The 18,224-nt window shown below is 40.0% G+C and overlaps 1 protein-coding gene across 3 annotated transcripts in view; it reads right to left on the bottom strand.

The window, feature by feature from the left end:
• The window catches only part of tjap1 (tight junction associated protein 1 (peripheral)), a 136,046-nt gene that overhangs the window by 86,040 nt on the left and 31,782 nt on the right, over nucleotides 1-18,224 (bottom strand). For 2 of the 3 annotated variants that reach the window (XM_036573770.1, XM_036573772.1), the window contains exon 1: nucleotides 16,258-16,728. The exons of the other annotated variant lie outside the window; for it this stretch is intronic. The gene's annotated coding sequence lies outside the window, so the exon portion shown is untranslated. Of the gene's footprint in view, nucleotides 1-16,257; nucleotides 16,729-18,224 lie in introns of those variants that run through there. 3 annotated transcript variants of the gene reach the window in all.

Below are 18,224 nucleotides of genomic sequence, written 5' to 3'. Positions count from 1 at the left end.
TACGGAAGGAACCGCCAGACTCATGGCGTAATGACAGCCTTTAGTCTTGATTTAGTCTTCAGCATAGCTGCCCGCTGGCCAGGCTAGTCTGTCTACTCGCACACCTGTGATACACCTCCATCGGTCAACTGTATCACAAAGCAGTAGGCAAGTGGACACGCTAGCCTGGCTGGCATGCTGCTATGCTAAAGGCAAAGTCTGGCGGTTCCTTCTATACTGTCTTTTTATAACATTCACTCCTTCGATAAAAACCTGGACTAACATTAACTTGGACTGTAAGTAAGACTCATGGTGTAATGATAGCCTTTAGCAGCCCACTAGCCAGGCTAGTGTGTCCACTCGCCTGCACGTGGTTCGCCTCTGTTGGACAACTGTATCACAAAGCAGCGGGGTCTCGCTGCCCACTGCTTCAAACAAGCCAGAGAAACACTTCAAGTCACTGCTACTGACAGCGTAAATGACCGTAATTATCAAACTCGGAAATATAAGTGCGAGGGAATGGGAGGCACATATGAGATAAATGACTTGAGAATTTCTGTAAAATATTTTAAAATATGTAATTGCATAAATATCAGGATTTACAGGTTAGTTAGGTCAGACAGAGCTAGTATCAGTATCGGTACTCTGTATCAGCTGACACTTAAGGATAACGTATCAGTATCAGAAGAGAAAAAGTGGTATCAATGCATCTCTGTGTGCATAAAACATAGTGACACACCAAAATTAAAATTTCTGGACAAATACGAGACCAAAAGTAAAGACACACTTGGCTGAAAAATGAAACGGAAACCCCCCCAAAAAAAGAGATTTGGTTTTTTGTATGTTTTTGAATAAACAAACATACTACACTTAAAAAACTACAACATGATAAAGAAAATAAACTTTCATTACTGATAAAATCTGCAATGAGTAAGACTAAAATGAGCAAATAAAAAACATTTCACATAAAATAGTGTATGTGTCATGAAATCCAACATCCTCAACAACAAAGAACAATGGGTCGTCCAATTTTGAATTCATTATTTTTTTAATCATACTTTTTGGTCACAGACTGGAAAGACTCCAACTCCTAGGGAAAGGAAACAGAGCAAGACAGTGAGCAGGAGACAGGAAAGAGATAAGGACCCATACTGTATGAGTCAATGAATGTCCCTCCATGTCTTGGCAGCATCGTGAGATGGCACTTGCAACAGACACTTCCACCCCCAGGGCTCTTAATATACAAGCAGACGGCACGTACATTTAAAACTCTTTTTAAAATGACTAATAATGACTGTACCAAGACCAGCAACTTGGCCCAAGTGAAATCCCAACAGCTTAATTATAGCCCAACATTAACTGCTGATCCTAAGCAATACATTTCGTATAAAAAAAAAGAAAAGAAAAAATTCCAAAAGAAATTACAAGTAAGAACAATCAGAGCATGGAGAGGGCCAAACAATGTGAAGCTGTCTATGGGCTTCTTCTACATGCCTGCAGGACTAAAGCAATGGGCTGTTGTATTCTGCCACGCTGAGATCTAGAGAGTTAAGCTCTCACCAGCAGCTGGTGTGGGTGTGCGCAGCGGACTGGTCTGAGCTCAGGGCGAAAGATGTGCGTTGCTGAGCATTACTGCTCCTCTTTCCTTAGGCATTATCGGAATTATACTTGCACAGGTATTCCATAAAAATATATGAGGACTGAAAGAAAGGAAGCAACAAGTTAAAAATCCTGAACAATTGGTAAAAAAATGATTTAAAAGGCACACTATCATTACGCAGACTAAAGGCAGGAATCCTGGGAGGAAGCAATGATGGAGAAAATCTGGCTCTTTATAGATTTAGGTGTTAATGCCAATGCTAAAGCTAGCTAAGCGCATTGTGAATCAATAATATGAGTCACAAAGGAATGAAAGCCGAATCTTTATTTCATCCAACGTTTAATCCACTGTAAACAGCAGACAAGCAGACCACCTTTAATTGGAGGGATATGATTAGGATAAAGACCCTGAGGATAAGGAGACTCACATCCTCACAACGTCAGCCAGTTATCAGATCACAGTCAGGATGATTCCCTGCTTTTTACTTCTAGACAGTGAACTATGAGAGAGAGCAGACAGATAAAAGGTAGTAAACTGAGCTCATGTTAGTGGCTGTAATGTTATAGAATCAAAGAGCTTCATAAATGTATAAAAAGTAAACTCTTCCATTAAAGGAACATTTCTATGTAAATGTTTGTCCATTATGTGACCAAGAAACATGCAGGAACTTACTTGGGTGAGTAAGACAATTTCCATTTCTAGGCCTGTGCCCGGAACAGAACCCTCTTATGCAGGTAACTGTGTGTAAAATAACCGCAGCAAACGGCTAAACCTGGGGGGTGTTTATGCAGACAGAGGGCTGGGTGTAGGTTTTTTCTATTTTTCTCTACAAAACACTTTACACAATTATCAAAAATGAGAACACTATTGTTATTATAATGATTATTATTTATTATACAACAGTCAGTTCCGGCCACGCAAGCTGATTGGTTGAGAAGCGTTCTAACCGTGCTGATATTTCGCCATAACATCACAGGTTTTCCACAAACACTATCACTCCGCTAAGACACCGTTGCTAAGCAAGACACTCAAGCCATTTGAACGTTTTTACTTACTTACATCGCCACAAACAGAAAATGGACACTTTTAAGATCACATTTGACCGACAGCCGATTTGGTCAAACCCTGAAGATGAGACTACACTAAATTCCCAAACTGTCAGCTGGTCTATGTAAGGAGCTGGAGAACGAACTGCCGGCTGTGCAGCGAGTGAGCGGAGTCCGTTACTCCGACGTAGCAACAAGCTGCTTGTTAAGGAACTATAATTTGGCGGAAGGAACTGCGAACATTGAAACATATTAAACGCCCGCGTTCACGGCCCAGTTTATTAATTTATTACTTTATTTATTTAACTGTTGTATAAAAGCAATAGAACACTCGAGGAGTGTGTTATCGCCAATAACATCACGGCTGTGATGATCTACACCATGCTGTAGACCATCATAGCCGTGATGTTATTTTGCAGTAACACCCTCCCTCTCGTGCTCTATTTCTTAATTACATTGTAGCAACAATTTTTTTCTGGGTAATTTTGAGATGGTCCCTAACACTGAAGTTGACGCAGGAGCAAATACAGATACTGTGCAACTTTATCGAAAACATTACTTTTTGAAATAAACGTTATGAAAATTTTAAAATGTACTGTTCACTCTCCAGTCCACACAGCTGTCCATATATGGACATCAAGCTGCAAAAACAGCCCGAAATCACAAAATCCAACACAGCTGTCTGCAGCAGTTTAGCTCCGCCCATTTCAGCCCAGACTTCTTTTTGAATGAGACACAGTTAAGGGCAGCCAAGTAAGAGCACAGCTCATTTACATATATCAGTCTTAAAAGGCACAGTAAAAAAACAGCCTGTTTAAGGGATAAAGAGAGGTTGAAAAACAGTCATGTAAAAGTAATTATGACTCTTTGGTACATAAATCCAAACAAACCTTATGGGTGGACCTCAAAGAAACAATAAAATACAATACAAGTGTAAAATATGGGCTTTTAATGTTTGTCAAATAAAAAGCACAGCTCAGTAAAACTGTGGTTGTACTATGGTTTCAGTTTTAAACTGGTTACTAAACTGCAATTTTTCTAGTAATTAAGTAAGGAATTGCAAATGTCACACAAACTGTACTGTCCGAGGCACTTTCGAGAGCGCTTAGCGTGACGTCTTTTTGTCTGAGGCCGTTTTACCTGATGTCGACCTGAAGCTGTTTTGTATGTTGCCTGAAAACCCGACGCTGTGGTCTGAGGATGTCCTAAAATGTACACATTCACGGCACATTCAACCAGCGTAGCTCAACAACAATATCATCTATGTTAGGAACAACAAATATGGCATTAATGTAGGAAATCACCAGACATTTAAAAGCTCAGTTATGTGTGGGAATTAGAGCTGCACAACATGGACATAAAACGCAAATATCAGTAAAGCTGTTGAATATCATGACGACAGTGTAAGAAGTGATAAATTATTATGCCTATGACTAGATATGCTGCAAGTGAAGTTTTTCACTGTGTAAACAAAAATCTAACTGGCCTCTTCTTTAAGCAAATAGAGAAAAAAATACAAAAGCATGATTCACTCTGCTTTTTTATGCATCAGAACTGCAAGCACGTTTTTGTGCACTGTAAGGCTCAGCAAGGACACAGCATCACTGATGTGAATCACAATTCATATGAAATGTCCAAAGCTATTTGGCTGTAATGGCGCACACTAGTGGAAAATTTGTAGTCTGCAAAACGCGAGTGAGTTCCATAAGATACTTCAGTCTGAAAACTGTCAGGATTCCCTGTACGCATCTTCAAGCTACAAACACAAATAAATTTTAAATTAAGTATATTTTTATTTTCCATATTGGCCTACAATACTAATAAATATTTAATTCCTTAAAAGCTTCTTATGACGGTGCATGTTTACTACGACAGTAGCCATTACTGCTTCATACATACATTTTTCCAGGCTAGTAGCTCAGGACACAGTAGTTTTAGAGCTGTGCATGTGTGTGTCTTGTTACTGTTCACACACCTTGTAGCAGCACTGCTGTGTCTGATCCACTCAGACCAGCACAACACACACTAACACACCACCACCACCACCACATCAGTGTTACTGCAGTGCCGAGAATGATGCACCACCCAAATAGTACCTGCTCTGCGAGGGTCGATGGGGGTCCTGACCACTGAAGAACAGGGTAAAAGGGGGCTAACAAAGTATGCAGAGAAACAGATGGACTACAGTCTGTAATTGTAGAACTACAAAGTGCACCTATATAGTAAGTGGAGCTGATAAAATGGACAATGAGCGTAGAAACAAGGATGTGGCCATAATGTTATGTCTGATCGGTGAATACGTAATGGTTAAGTTACTCGTTCTCCTTGCGGGAGAGCAGGGTTCAAGCCCAGTGCAGGGAACCACTCCTAACTTGTGCAATCTAATTTGATCTGTATTTGTTCTGTTATCGCAGCCTGTAATGATGTGTTTATTGCAGGCGTTCATATTGCGATAATGATAAACCATGACTTATTGTGCAGCCCTTGTAGGAATACTACTGTCTTGCTGTGCGCTTCATGAAACTGAAAAAAGAGCAGTTTCCTTAAAGTGGCGGTAGGAGTTTTTAACCATTATTGGGGGCTATTACCACAGTAATCTGGTTAGCTGTTACCAGGTAAGCATGTACCTCTACACTTATGTACATCAGGTCAAATTTTGCATTTGTGTTTGTAATCAAAAGTGTCTCAAGCCACCTACGCCAGATGACTGTTAGTAGCGCTCGTTCTGTTTGGATGGATTTCATGTCTATTACTGCCACGTCCTGTAACTGTGACACATAGGGCAGAGCTGGAGATAAGATTTCCCCATAACAGTGTATTACGTGATCTAATAAAGTACCAAAATACAAATGTTCAAGCTCAAAGACCAAAGTCCTCCCAGAATTTAACTTGTACAATTCTTAGAAGAACCTTTATTCTCACAAGACAAAGTCACGTTTCGCCTTTTCTAGGACAAACAGACACCAGCACACCGAGATAATGATAAACCACAGCCAAACACTGAAGTCTAGACAAGGGGCTAAAACAACATGATCTGAACTGAGAAAACATTCTAAAGGTGGTAGCTGGAAACTACGATGGCAACAGAGAAAAGGCACGGCTATATTGCAGGTCGCACATAATTGGATTCAAGCAGCAAACAAATAAAACAGAGTCCTGACAGGCTGACAATGAGAGCAGGCAGCAGAAGGGCAAATTTGCACAAGAATTGAATGGCGGTTACTGAAGAGCATTCCACCAAAACGGGGGCACGGCGGTGAAAAGAAATGCTTCCACACAGCCTTGATGACTCAATACCCCTCCCATTCAAAGAACCTGCATGCAGGCATGGAAGCCCTAAAAAACAACACAACACTGAGTGCAACAGCATATGAAGACATAACTATGTGCCCGTTAGTGCAGTTATTGCTAAAGTTTCAGGACATTTTTGCTGCTCTTCAATACAAATGTTTATGAAACTTGGCATGGAGTCTTACGGTTAAATACAGCCAAACAAACAACATATATGGTTGTATTTGTGAAAGTCTTTCCATTATGATTACTGCCAGTTTAACCCAACTAATTACCAACAAAGCTTGCCAGGTTTCATCGTCCATCTTCATTAAAAAGATGCTGAATTTGGCACTGAGACTGATCACAGACTCTAAAGTGAAGTCAAAAGTAAATACAAAGTATTTAAAAAAATAAATAAATCCTAAAATCATACATGAACATACCTTTAGCTGATTCTTACGACAAGACCCTGAAAAAATGTTTGAGTTTGCAGAGTGCCAATCAATTCGCAACACATTTATTATTTTGCAGAGCATTTAAAAACGCGGTGCACATTGTCTTTTTGATGAAAAAGTCACCTACGGCTGAAAGATAACTTTTTATTTTTTCCAAAAACGCAATTTGAGTGGAATTTCCAAGTCGCAAGAGCTGCAACTTTAAATTATAGCATACATTTTCAAAAATGTTGTCTTAAGTTTTGTAAAATTTAACCTAATAACACAGAGCTTGTGAAATGCCTATAGATAACTTATACTGATCAGAGGCAGCCAAACCCCCATGTGTTGTGAGATCACAACCAAAACTTACTGGCTATCACGCACACTACATTCAGGAGTTAAGCCTCAAGCTAGAAAAAGTGGATATTCTGGTCTATTTGGTTTAAATAAATTAAATTAATTAATTAATTAATTTTTCTAATTTATAGAAAATAATCACAATTTAAATCACAGTCGTAATATTAGTCAGAAAAATCACAATTAGATATTTTCCCCCAAATCGTTCAGCCCTAGTGTCACCTGCTTTTGCAGCTCATTTTTTTACCTACAGTTCGTTGGGTCTTCTCAGCCACTGTTGATGTGACACTTCATTTGGATGGTCCACTGTTGAGCATCTACGAAGCATCTGTCTGTTTTTAACTAACATTCAACTAAACATCTACTAAATGCAACTGAACCTGAAGTTGTGTGTGAAAGATTCTATTAAGTCTATCCCTAAACCTTAAACCTAACCCTAACCTCAAGGCAAAACCTACACCTACTCCTAGACCCAACCCTAACCATAACGTTGTTGATAATCAACTGAGTATCACCACAAAGTCTGTTAATGATATAAGTATCTGTAGGTCATCTATAGGGGATCATCCAAATTAACTGTGACCCTGTGAATGCTTGGGCTGAACTTATTAACAGGACAGCATTTTATGTCCGCCACTAACAATTCACCACTATGTTCAGTCAGGAAGCCCCTTCATTCCAACATAACATTTCAACAAAAACATTCATTTTTTCAGACTTAAACAACGTTAAAATGCCGCCTCACTCTAAAAACCGTAGGGTTGTTTGTTGTGTTGAGTCATTGTGGTGGGTAATTTCCACAGTGCTGAGTAGTTTTTGGGTAGTTTCTGACAGGGATGTGCCTTCAGACTAATTTTGAGACTCATGTATCTGTAAGAGTTTATGAACAGATATCTGGTTCACCACAGAGAGAAAAAAAAAAACAACAGCAAAAACAAAGAAAAACATTTTGGTTGCACAACAAACTAGCATTATGCAGAGGCATACACTTCAAAACCTGTTTTATTATTCAAAATTAGCAGGAAAAAACGTAGGTTTACATTTTGGATGAGTAACATAACAGAGGCTGCCTCATGAGCTTACAGGTAATAGCAGTTATCGTCTTCTACAGGTGTTTTTCCCCTCTTCAGTGGACAATGTGCCAACATGTTAGTTTGTAAGAGAAATACTTTTGAACTGTTTCTTGATCTAACATCAGCCTGGCTTCTTTAGAGATAACAATCCTTAACAATGCGTCCTTGGCAATGTGCTCACATTAAGGCACTCGTATTTTGCTATACTATAATATACTATAATATACAAGACAAAATATGTAAAAGTAATATACAAAAACAAGCAAAACTTTACCTTTTACAATTCTGTTAAACTATAAAATCCACATTTCACTGAATCGTTGGTCTGTACATTTTCTCCACCTTCCTGTGAAACGCAATGAATACCCAAATTGTAATGTCAGTATTCAAATACTGGCATCTCGAATGGTTAACCGACTACTTGAGTACCTGCACACTTCTAGTTTCTGGGTTAATGGCTGGCACAATAACAAACCCAGCCAAAGGGTTCAAAAATTAACCACAACAGGGCGTGAGAAAGATGATTAGAACAGAGTCTACTAAACAACTTCATCAGGCATGAATGAACCTGTAAGCAGACGTCTATAAAATACTCACAGTGAGAGCCGTTTAACAACTACTGTTAAGTGAAACCAAATGAGGGCGATTTATTTCATGTAAAAACTACACTATAAACTTTTTGCTATGATGTGAAACTGACTGTGATGTGTTTTGTTATGTGTCTAAGTATTTTTCTAACTTTTGTCATCTTTTTTTTAGGCGGGAAAAAACATGCCAGAATATCCACACATGCAAAGAAGCAGCTCAGAAACTAATAACGGTTTGATTTTAACAGCTTTCATCATTAAGCAGTGCTTCTGTTTTTAGGATTCACATTAGACTAATAAGTATTTGCCTTTAAATAGTACATATTGCAAGAAATAGCAATTAAAACCAAAGACAAAAAACTTAGTCAAGTCAAAGTTTATTTGCTTTTTACAACAGGTGTCAACACAAAGCAGCTTTACAGAAAAATCTGGTTCCCATCCCACAAGATCGTCGCCAATGGCGACAGTGGCAAGGAAATATTCCCTAAGAGCAAGAGGAGGGAACCTTAAGAGGAACCAAGATTCAAAAAGGGAACTTGGGCTGAACGATTTGGGGAAAATATCTAACTGCGATTATTCCGACTAATATTGTGACTGCAATTTAAATTGCGATATTTTATAAATTGAGATTCAGGCCTGATTTATTTTATCCAAGAAGACCAGAATAACCACCTTTTTCTAGCTTGAGGCTCGACCCCTGAACAGAGTGTGCCAGACTGCCAGTAAGTTGTGGTTGTGATGTCACAACACATGGAGGTTTGGTTGCCTCTGATTGGTCTAACTCATCCACAGGCATTTCACAAGCTCTTATTAGGCTCAATTTCCCCTCTTAAAACTTCAATGTTTTTGCTAATGTACACACTTAAAAACCATGGTTCTTCAAGGGTTCTCTAGTAAAGAAAATGGTTCTATGCAGAACCATAAACACTCCACAACCCATGTGCATGCTTAAAAAGTTCTTTGCATGGTGAAATGGTTCATCAGATTTATGGAGAATGTGCTGTACATGGTTCTATACAGCACCTTTTGAAAAGAGTTCTACATAGCACCAATAAGTTCTTCTACTGTTACAAGCTTGATACCGTAACAATAGCAGAACCCTTTCTGGTGCTATATAGAACCACATACAACACATTCTCCATCATTCTGAGGAACTACTTCGCCATGCAAAGAATGATTTAAGCATGAAAATGGGTCTTTTAGTGTTTATGGTTCACTGTCTTTACTGAAGAACCATCTTTTTTAAGAACCGTGATGACTTTTTTAAGAAATGTAGGCTTTAATAAAAAAAAAATTGCAGCTCTTGCGATTTGAAAATTGCCTTATACTGCGATTTCGATATAAAAACGATTAATCTTTCAGCCCTAAAGGGAACCCATCCTCCTCTGGTCGACATAATAACCCAGTGCTGTGAAATAAAAGCGATCACATAAGAGTAACTCTTATAGCCCAGGCTGTTGGGTTATTCACATAACCTGGCAATGCTGGTTCAGTTTAACTCAGCATGTGTTCTGTTACACAGTGACCCTGCACTGGGTTATGGAAATGACCCAGATTGGGTTGCCGAGTGTGACAGATCACAAAACACGGGTAGGTGCAGTGAACACCTTCAATGACAGTACCACCATAGGTTAAACTAAACCAGCTGGAACGTGACGTAAGAGCGAACCTCTGTTCAACTATTCCAACCATCATTGTTGAAAACAATTAACATTCATTAAATGCACAAATCTGGACTAAACATTACTGGATTAGCATTGCAGAGAAATGTGACACTTACGTGTAGAGAGTAACAAATGCAGTAAAATGAATAATATGTAGACTTCTTGCAAAGTAAACCAACGTCACCTAAACCCTTTACTTTTCTGGAGTGGATTTCACCAGTGTTAAAACACAGACACAAAAAAATGTGTTTCTACGTTTGGTAAAACACTTAACAGTAGAAAGTCACTGTTAGGCATTCCTTCCGAACAGAGCAGAGCAGAAAAGCGCAGACTCTCCTGTTCAGAGCAGCGCTGCTCAAACATGCAGCGCTACAAATAATTAATGTGGATCAGAGGGAATAAGAGCATTAAAGGGAATGTGAAGAATGCTTAGAAATGGCACATTAATACCAACAAAGCCGTAGTTAGGCTACTGGCCTGTTTCTGACCGAGCTGCATAAAGTACCAGGAAACTCCATGTCCTCTATGCACTAGTAGTGACCTGCAAATCTTCTTAAGCAAACCACATGAACACTGTAGCTTCTCTACAAACACATTACTGTTGTCTACTTTAATATTTATGAACACCAAAATTTATCCTTCCGCCTCGCCTGAATATGCCCACTACACAGTATCTGTGTGGTGTATTTGATACTTTTCACAAATATCATCTGATACATAAAGATTTAGATCATCAGAAACTGGGAGCTGGATTAGCTTAACGGAGAAATACAATATTTACTAATATTAGTGATGCACTAATATGAAAACCTTTGGTCGAAACCGAAATTTAGGGCACACTTGGTCTAAACTGGAAATCAAAAACTGGAAAAATAAATAAATAAAATTATTAAAGTATGTGAAGCTACAGTACGTGCCACGAAGTCAAACATCCTCGACAACAGAGAACAAGTGGTCACCCAAGGCAATAAATTCCATTATTTTTTAGTTTCGTTTCACACTTTGGTGCTGTTGTTTGAGAAAGGGAATTTTTTCATTATCTCAAAAACAGACCATGGCGTCAGTGAGCTAGCAGGGAATTTCCTTTCTGCTTCTGTTTTTTTCTGTATTCCACAAATGAAACAGGATGTCGTGTTGCAAAAGATATCAGGTGTGTAGTGGAGAAGTTTTTGGGTGTTGTACCTCCTCTCGATACTCAAGACAAACAGACATTATAAATCGCTTGTCTAATGTTCTTCCTAGAAACACGTCAAAAAAAAAGAAATATATCATCAAACATCGATCAAATCTTCCAAGCAGGGCTGGGTTTCCCAAAATCATCTTTGCACAAAGTTGATTTTAAATGGTAGAGCAAGCATCATACTGAACACTCTCTCTATCAATCAAAATGATCTTGATGCTAAGGCGCTTTTGAGAAAATGGGCTCTGTCCAATGTTGCTAATCATAAAAAATATATATATTTTTTTTTCAAGCAATTATCCACCGACACCATCAAACATCCCTACTTCCAGATTCGCCTTGGTGGAAAATGACCCGGCCTCCTACCATCTGAATTTGCGATTCTCATTCTGAATCATTTTATTCAGAAACATAAATAAAACAGCTGCTTTCTTAAAAAGTGAGATGATTCTGGCGGGATGGTGCATCAAAGTGCACTCGCCTGTGGCAGATCTCTCCTCATTAGCACAAAACTGCAGCACAGATTTCATTTCCACAGTTTACTGAACCGCTCCGTTTTACAAGCTCCAATTACGGGGATCACCAAATGTGCGCTTCTTTCCAAACGCCCAAATCTCACAGACAATGTGGAGACCATGGAAGGGGGCAAAAGACGCTAATAGCTGATTAAAATCACTTATCAGTTCACACCTCGCACAGATCGCAGGATGGGAAAGACGCACGCTGTGTGCGCAGCAATTATCTTTAGCCACCATCTCCCAACCTCCGACTACAAACCCCATCACATCCACCCCTCTTTAGCTAAGCTGCGCTACGAGCGTCGCTGCTTGACAATCTTTCAATAAATCCCTCTATAAACATTTTCACACTGCCTGTTTCCTAATTGATAAACCTCCACGGGGGCCTGCATTATAATATCACTGCGCCCCGCACAAACCCCCCCCCACCACCCACAAGCCTCTTAAGATACTGAGACACAGCACAAGTGTGCGAGTGTCCATCGCGTAACACTTTCAGCTGGAGGAGTGGGATGAGAAGAGGTGTAGAGTCGTACTGACAGACCCTTGAGGCTGCCTCGCATCAAGGGTGTTCCAGCACAGAGAGGAACGTCTGGACCTTCGCTGGTTCTGTGTGCATGTATATGTAGCCATCAATGCATGCTTCTAATGTGGCTTTACCATTAATGGGGAATTCTGTCATTTTTCAAAATTGCCGCATAATAAAATAGTTGGGATGCAAACAAAGTAAATCAGAGTGCTTTGATATGAAATACTCTTTTCTAAAGACATTTTTTCTAAAGAAATCTAAAGAAATTAATCACAGCAGTGGTGAAAGGAACCAGACATCTGAAGAGTTTAACGTCTCTAAAAGCTCCAATTTTATGTAATAAAATGGTTACAAATACTCTGCCTAATGCCTGAGACACTGGGCCTCAATTACCAATAGCTTCCTTAGTTTTTTCTTAAATCTGTTTTTGATAAAGGTCCTAAGAAAAAGTCTACAACAGATTTATGGCGTGTTCTTAAACCGCAGCTGTTCACACCTTTGTGCTCTTAAATGTGTGTAGATTCTGTTCTTACCTAAGAAAAAAACAAATAAGAAGTGAATGTCAGAATCTTTGTGAACACAATCTAAGTGGATTTTAAGAAAGACGTTCTTCTTAAGAAAGGTTGGTGAATGAGGCCCTTTGTTTTGCAGTAGTTAATAGATAAGGATTTAGCTTAAAACATATCGCCACTGTTGGAAGAAAACCTTGCATCTCCATTTTTGCCGTTTTTCAGTTTTTGACATAATTTGAAGATGCCTGTTGTCCTTTATATTGTGTGCAAGTTTCATGATGAATGGACTAAAAGAAACGTCTGGTTCCACTGACTTACATTAAAAGTAAAGTAGGTTTTTTTTCTTTAAAGTTATTATTTTGTTCCGACAGCAGTGATATGTTTATAGGGTACATGCAGGGTGATGTAAGTCGAAAAATGTCCTGGAAGAAAACTTATTATTTCAGATTCATCACTATATGATCAACACTCAAAAGACACATGTAGGTTCATTGGTTGTTTTGGAAAGCAGCTAAAAAGCTTTTTAGAAACTGGCTGCCATCACTTTCATTGTAAAGAACTCAGATTTGGTACATTTCTCTACCACAAACAAATCAAAAGACTCTGATTTACTCTGCTGACATCCCAATGATTGAATTACACATTATTTGAAAACCAGTTGAATACACCTATAATGGGCCACTGAATTTTCCTCATTTTCCCACTTTTTTTTATAAAGAGTTTAATGTAATATGTAAGTACAGCTAAAGGTTCAAAACATCTCACTCACTCTTTAGTCTACACAACCAAAAACATGCCAAAACACACGGATCCAAACACATAACGGATCCAGTTGGATGCTGGACCCACCAGTGACTCCCTGGACCCAACTCTTAACACAAAGCTGAAGTTAGTTTCTCATTCTCCAGCTTCTTATTTGAATTTCCCTTTCCATCTTAAATTGTGCAGCAGTTGCACTGTTGTGCCTCAGGCACCACAATGTAACTGCAGCACCATTTAAGGTGGAATATCAGTCTATATCAGTCTTAAAGGTACAATAAGAACAGTAGCCTGTTTAATTCTAAGGGATAAAGAAAGGTCAGGAAACGGTCTTGTAAAAATGAATAACACTTCACCGACCCGTCTCATAACTACTACTCACGTTTAGCAAAATTCACGTTTGAAAATTCCCCATTAATAGTCTAACTTTGGATGCTTCATAAGAGCAGTGCTTCTGATCAGTGACACTCTGTGTTCTTGTTGATACAGAAAACCACACAAATGTACAACAGCGGAGCTCGGGGTGGATAAAATAAGATGCATGAAAAATGTGGGATATGGGCCCTTTAAGCAAGTCGAGGGTACTCACAGGTCCAGCCCTCAGGGCTTTTATTTAAATGAATTTAAACGTCAGTTGAATATTTATTGTTGGTCACACTGACAGCCAGAAAAAGATGACTCACAAGCCAAGCCAGCACAAGCATTAACAGAAAGCTATGTTCCACAACACTATCACACTCCGGACACATTACTGGTTCCCCCCACTTCCCACATCCTAAAGAAGACACAGGGTAGACGTAGGGCTGAAAGATTTGGGGAAAATATCTAATTGCAATTCTTCTAACCAAGATTGTGACTGCAATTTCAGATGTGATTATTTTCTACAATTGCATGGCCTCATACTTTTACCTTGAAGACCAGAATGTACAATTTTTCTGGGTTGAGGCTTAAAGGCAGACTGCCAGTTAGTTTATCACAATAACAGAATTTACCATAATAATGAACAAATATCCTCATTTTGTTCACCGCTAAAAGGGTGTGTGATTGCTTTTTTTGACTAATCTCATTCACAGGTAGATCACAAGGTCCATGTTTTCAAAGTTTAAGAAAACAGTGTTAATCTTTCAGCCCTAGGTTGATGGAAAGGACACAAACCACTGTCTCAATCTTGATAAAGGCAACGTTGCAACAGTTTACCAGCAAATGGGCACAAAAATGTATGTTGGGAAAGATGCAAAAACAAAACAAAAAGCATAGACCCTATAATCTATCACTGGCTGGAGCACTTCCCAAGCTCCATTCATCGTTTACTACCACACACTCCAGCACTTGGTGCCTGCACAACTTGCAAACCAGTTTTAAGTAGACTCTACTGATGTCAGAGGGAGCGAGGAGCCATACGAGCTAAGGATGAGCATTATTCATTGAAACACCACGGGCCATTTCAGCTCCCCTCAGCGCTGGGCTACGTGGGGCAGACAGTGACGTCACCGCGCTGATCTACTTTGCACACGTTGGGATTTAGTTGAACACACGAACACGGGAGCTTCGAAAATAGCAACACACAGGGCACATTTGCTCGATTAAAGACGGCAGACCAAAGCCTGACGTCGACTACGGTGCAGATGTGTCACTAAAAATCATTTCTACCCACAAAACAGACACACAAGCAGCTCAACTTACTCCTCAGAGTGAAGCTCAGGCAGGCTGGGCTTCAGCCTTTAACATTTACTGACCTCAGAACTGACCAAACACAGCGATTCGCTTTATTCTCAGGGATTAATTCGTATCAGAAGTGCAGAATTGAGAGCGTAAATTTAGCACAGACAGGTGACAAATTCAGCATAAAGTAACTCTAAAAATAAAGCACTCTTTAGAATATCGATCATTAAAGTCTATCAATTACACGATCAATTGTATTAACTACCTTCCTATCTGACTGCTTTACACGCACCTCTGCATTAGCAGAGAACAACTAAACTAATAAGTGATAATAAAAATAACAACAATAACAACAGTGCAGCTAAATCCGAGTGAAGGAAAAATCTGGACACCGTTATTATTCTGGACTTGTGACTATTTTGAGCTTTCAGTAAAACAGGCACATTAAATTTACTCCAAATCACTGTCCTCTTTCCACAAAAACAAACAAAAACAAAAAAGTGACCACTGGTTTTGGGGGTTAAGCACGAGCTATGAAACAATGTCAAAGCTAGTAGCGTTAAATATTCCAGGTTCATTTTCTCAGCCCTCAGGGCTGACGAGGTTGAAGCTGGCTTCCTATTCGCCAGCCTCTTGTCCGAATTTTCCGTTCCACCTTAAACGGTGCAGCATTTACACCTTCACGTTCCACCATTTAAGGTGGAACGGGGAAATTCGAACAAGAAGCCGGCGAATAGAAGCCAACTTCAGCCTCGTCCAAGGCTGTGAGCCTGACTCTCTTCCCTTCAGACCGGACTCTGAAACCAAATCAGTGTTCACGTCGTTAGCACTTCCCATCCACCCACGACAACGTTTATGAATCTAAACGACTCGATTTTGATCGACAGAAATACAGGTGAATGTGGTAAAATGACCCTTCCAGCCGTACAGTACGGTCCACTCAGCCGTTACTGGCTAACTAACGAAACGTTATCTGATCTGCTGGGTGTGTTTATCACTGACTGGGCCACTGACAGAGAATAAAAATCATTTCAGGTGACCAGTTTTGGACACACAAGCACGTATCCGGTTCGGCTCTTACCTCCTCCGTGTCGGGAGCGCTGTGGGTAACGGTAACGGTGACGAGTCGTCCCCAGAAATCCCGCTCCGACCCGGCGGACTCTCTCTCACTCCGAGCCGCGGTGATAAACTTTGTTCCTGCACCAGTTCGCTCTGCTAACACTTGCTAGCGTCGGTCAGTCAGGAGCCGCAACTATTTCAGGTTTTCTCCGCCGAAACAAAAACGAACGACCGCGTCAGTTAAGCGGTTCAAGCCCAGCGAGTCTGTTCCAGCCGCCTTCGACTAACCAGTGAAGTGCCGATATCGATCTCCGGGTCGAGGCAGCCGCGCTGGAGATCCGAGATAAACTTTATCTCCTTCTCCTCTCCGACACCGCCATCTTTCCCGCGGGGCACGCCGGGTAATCCTTAGGAATCCCCACGCATGGCGCGAACTGAGGAAGCTCAGGTGGGAAAAAAATCTGTGTAAAAACTCAAGGAACTCGTTTAAAGAGTGAAGAAACCCCTGTAGAGACTGAAGGAACCCTTGTTTAAACACTACTAAGCTGCCTTCACCTCAGTGTCCATGAAGAGGAAAGCCCTCATCATTAAATCCGTGTGTTAAAGATCCCATACCATGGAAATCCTCACATACACACGAACAAGACGGTTCTTCAAAGCGTTCTTTACCCTGCTGAAAAAAAAATCACAGAAACCATAGAAACGTTTCTGTTGGGATCCTGGAGGTGTCCAACAGCCACTAATGGCATTGTGTGTTTTCCTGTTGGGTTGATGTCACAGTGTCAAGGACTCTTAATGGTTTAACAGGTGTTCTGAGACTGATCCCAGATGCATCTCATGGTTTCCTAATAGGATCTAAAGGTGTCCTTCAGGAAACTAGTGAACTTTAATGGTAACTGTAACCATTAAGCCAATCCACAAAGCAAACCCATTAGGTTTTAATCCTTTAATGGTTCTAATAGTCTTTTTTCAAGCAGGTTAGTAAAGGGAATGGTTCTATTTGGAACCATGAGCTCTATATAGAACCATTTCATGCTTGAATGGTTCTTCAGATTGATGGTTGTATATGATTCTACACAAGATGCGAAATAGAGGGGGTCCTGTTGGGTCCGGGACCACTTAATTAACCTCTTGGATCCCCTGAATGCCTCAGAATCACGAATTCTGGGGGGGTCCCTGAAAATAAACCCTTATTTTGACCTTATACTCTCCGTCAGGGAAAAACAGAAGGAGAGGTCATTGTTTATCTGCTTCACCTACAGTCATTGAGATTCTGTCTTTGGTATCCTTAACTTACTGGAGATGAAGCACTGCTCTGCCTCAGGATGGCGCTGTAGCAAACTGGTTCACTCGGTTGGTCCTTCATGGCCTAGCAACTGCAACTATGGCCGTGATAACTTTATAACATGCCACAGCATACCTTGTATCTCCATTTGAGTCATTTTTCAGTTTTTGACATTATTTGAAAATGCCTGTTGCCCTTTACATTGTGTGTAAATTTAATGATGAATGGACCAAAAGAAATGACCCAGAATGACTTACATCAAAAGTAAAGTATGTTTTTTCCTTCTCCTGTAAAGTTACCATTTTGGAGATACGAGGTTTTGTTCCGACAGCAGTGATATTTGTAAATCTAATAATCTTGCCCAGTTTCCCAAGAGATAGGTGGAAAGAGTGAATTGTTACTCATTTCTCAAACCAAAGCCAAAAGAGAAGTGTACGATCTCAGTTAACGTGTGGAAGAGCTCATTACCAAACTAAAAAGCACCGCTATGGCGAGTGAGTTAGTAGCCAGCCAACATGGAACCCCTCGAATACCAGGGGGGTATTTCACACACAGGTTCTAAAAAGAACCTTTTTGAAAATGGTTCTATATAGCTAGCACCACACAAAAAGGGTTCTTCTGTTGTTACAAGCTTGACATCATAATAACAGAAAAACCCTTTTGATGCTATATAGAACCATTTTTAAAAGTCTATACAGAACCAT

Source organism: Colossoma macropomum, unplaced genomic scaffold (assembly GCF_904425465.1).
Source record: "Colossoma macropomum unplaced genomic scaffold, Colossoma_macropomum, whole genome shotgun sequence".
In the NCBI taxonomy this organism is placed as follows: Eukaryota; Metazoa; Chordata; class Actinopteri; order Characiformes; family Serrasalmidae; genus Colossoma; species Colossoma macropomum.
Note: the sequence above shows the minus strand (reverse complement) of the source record. Positions and strands in the feature narration are given on the sequence as shown.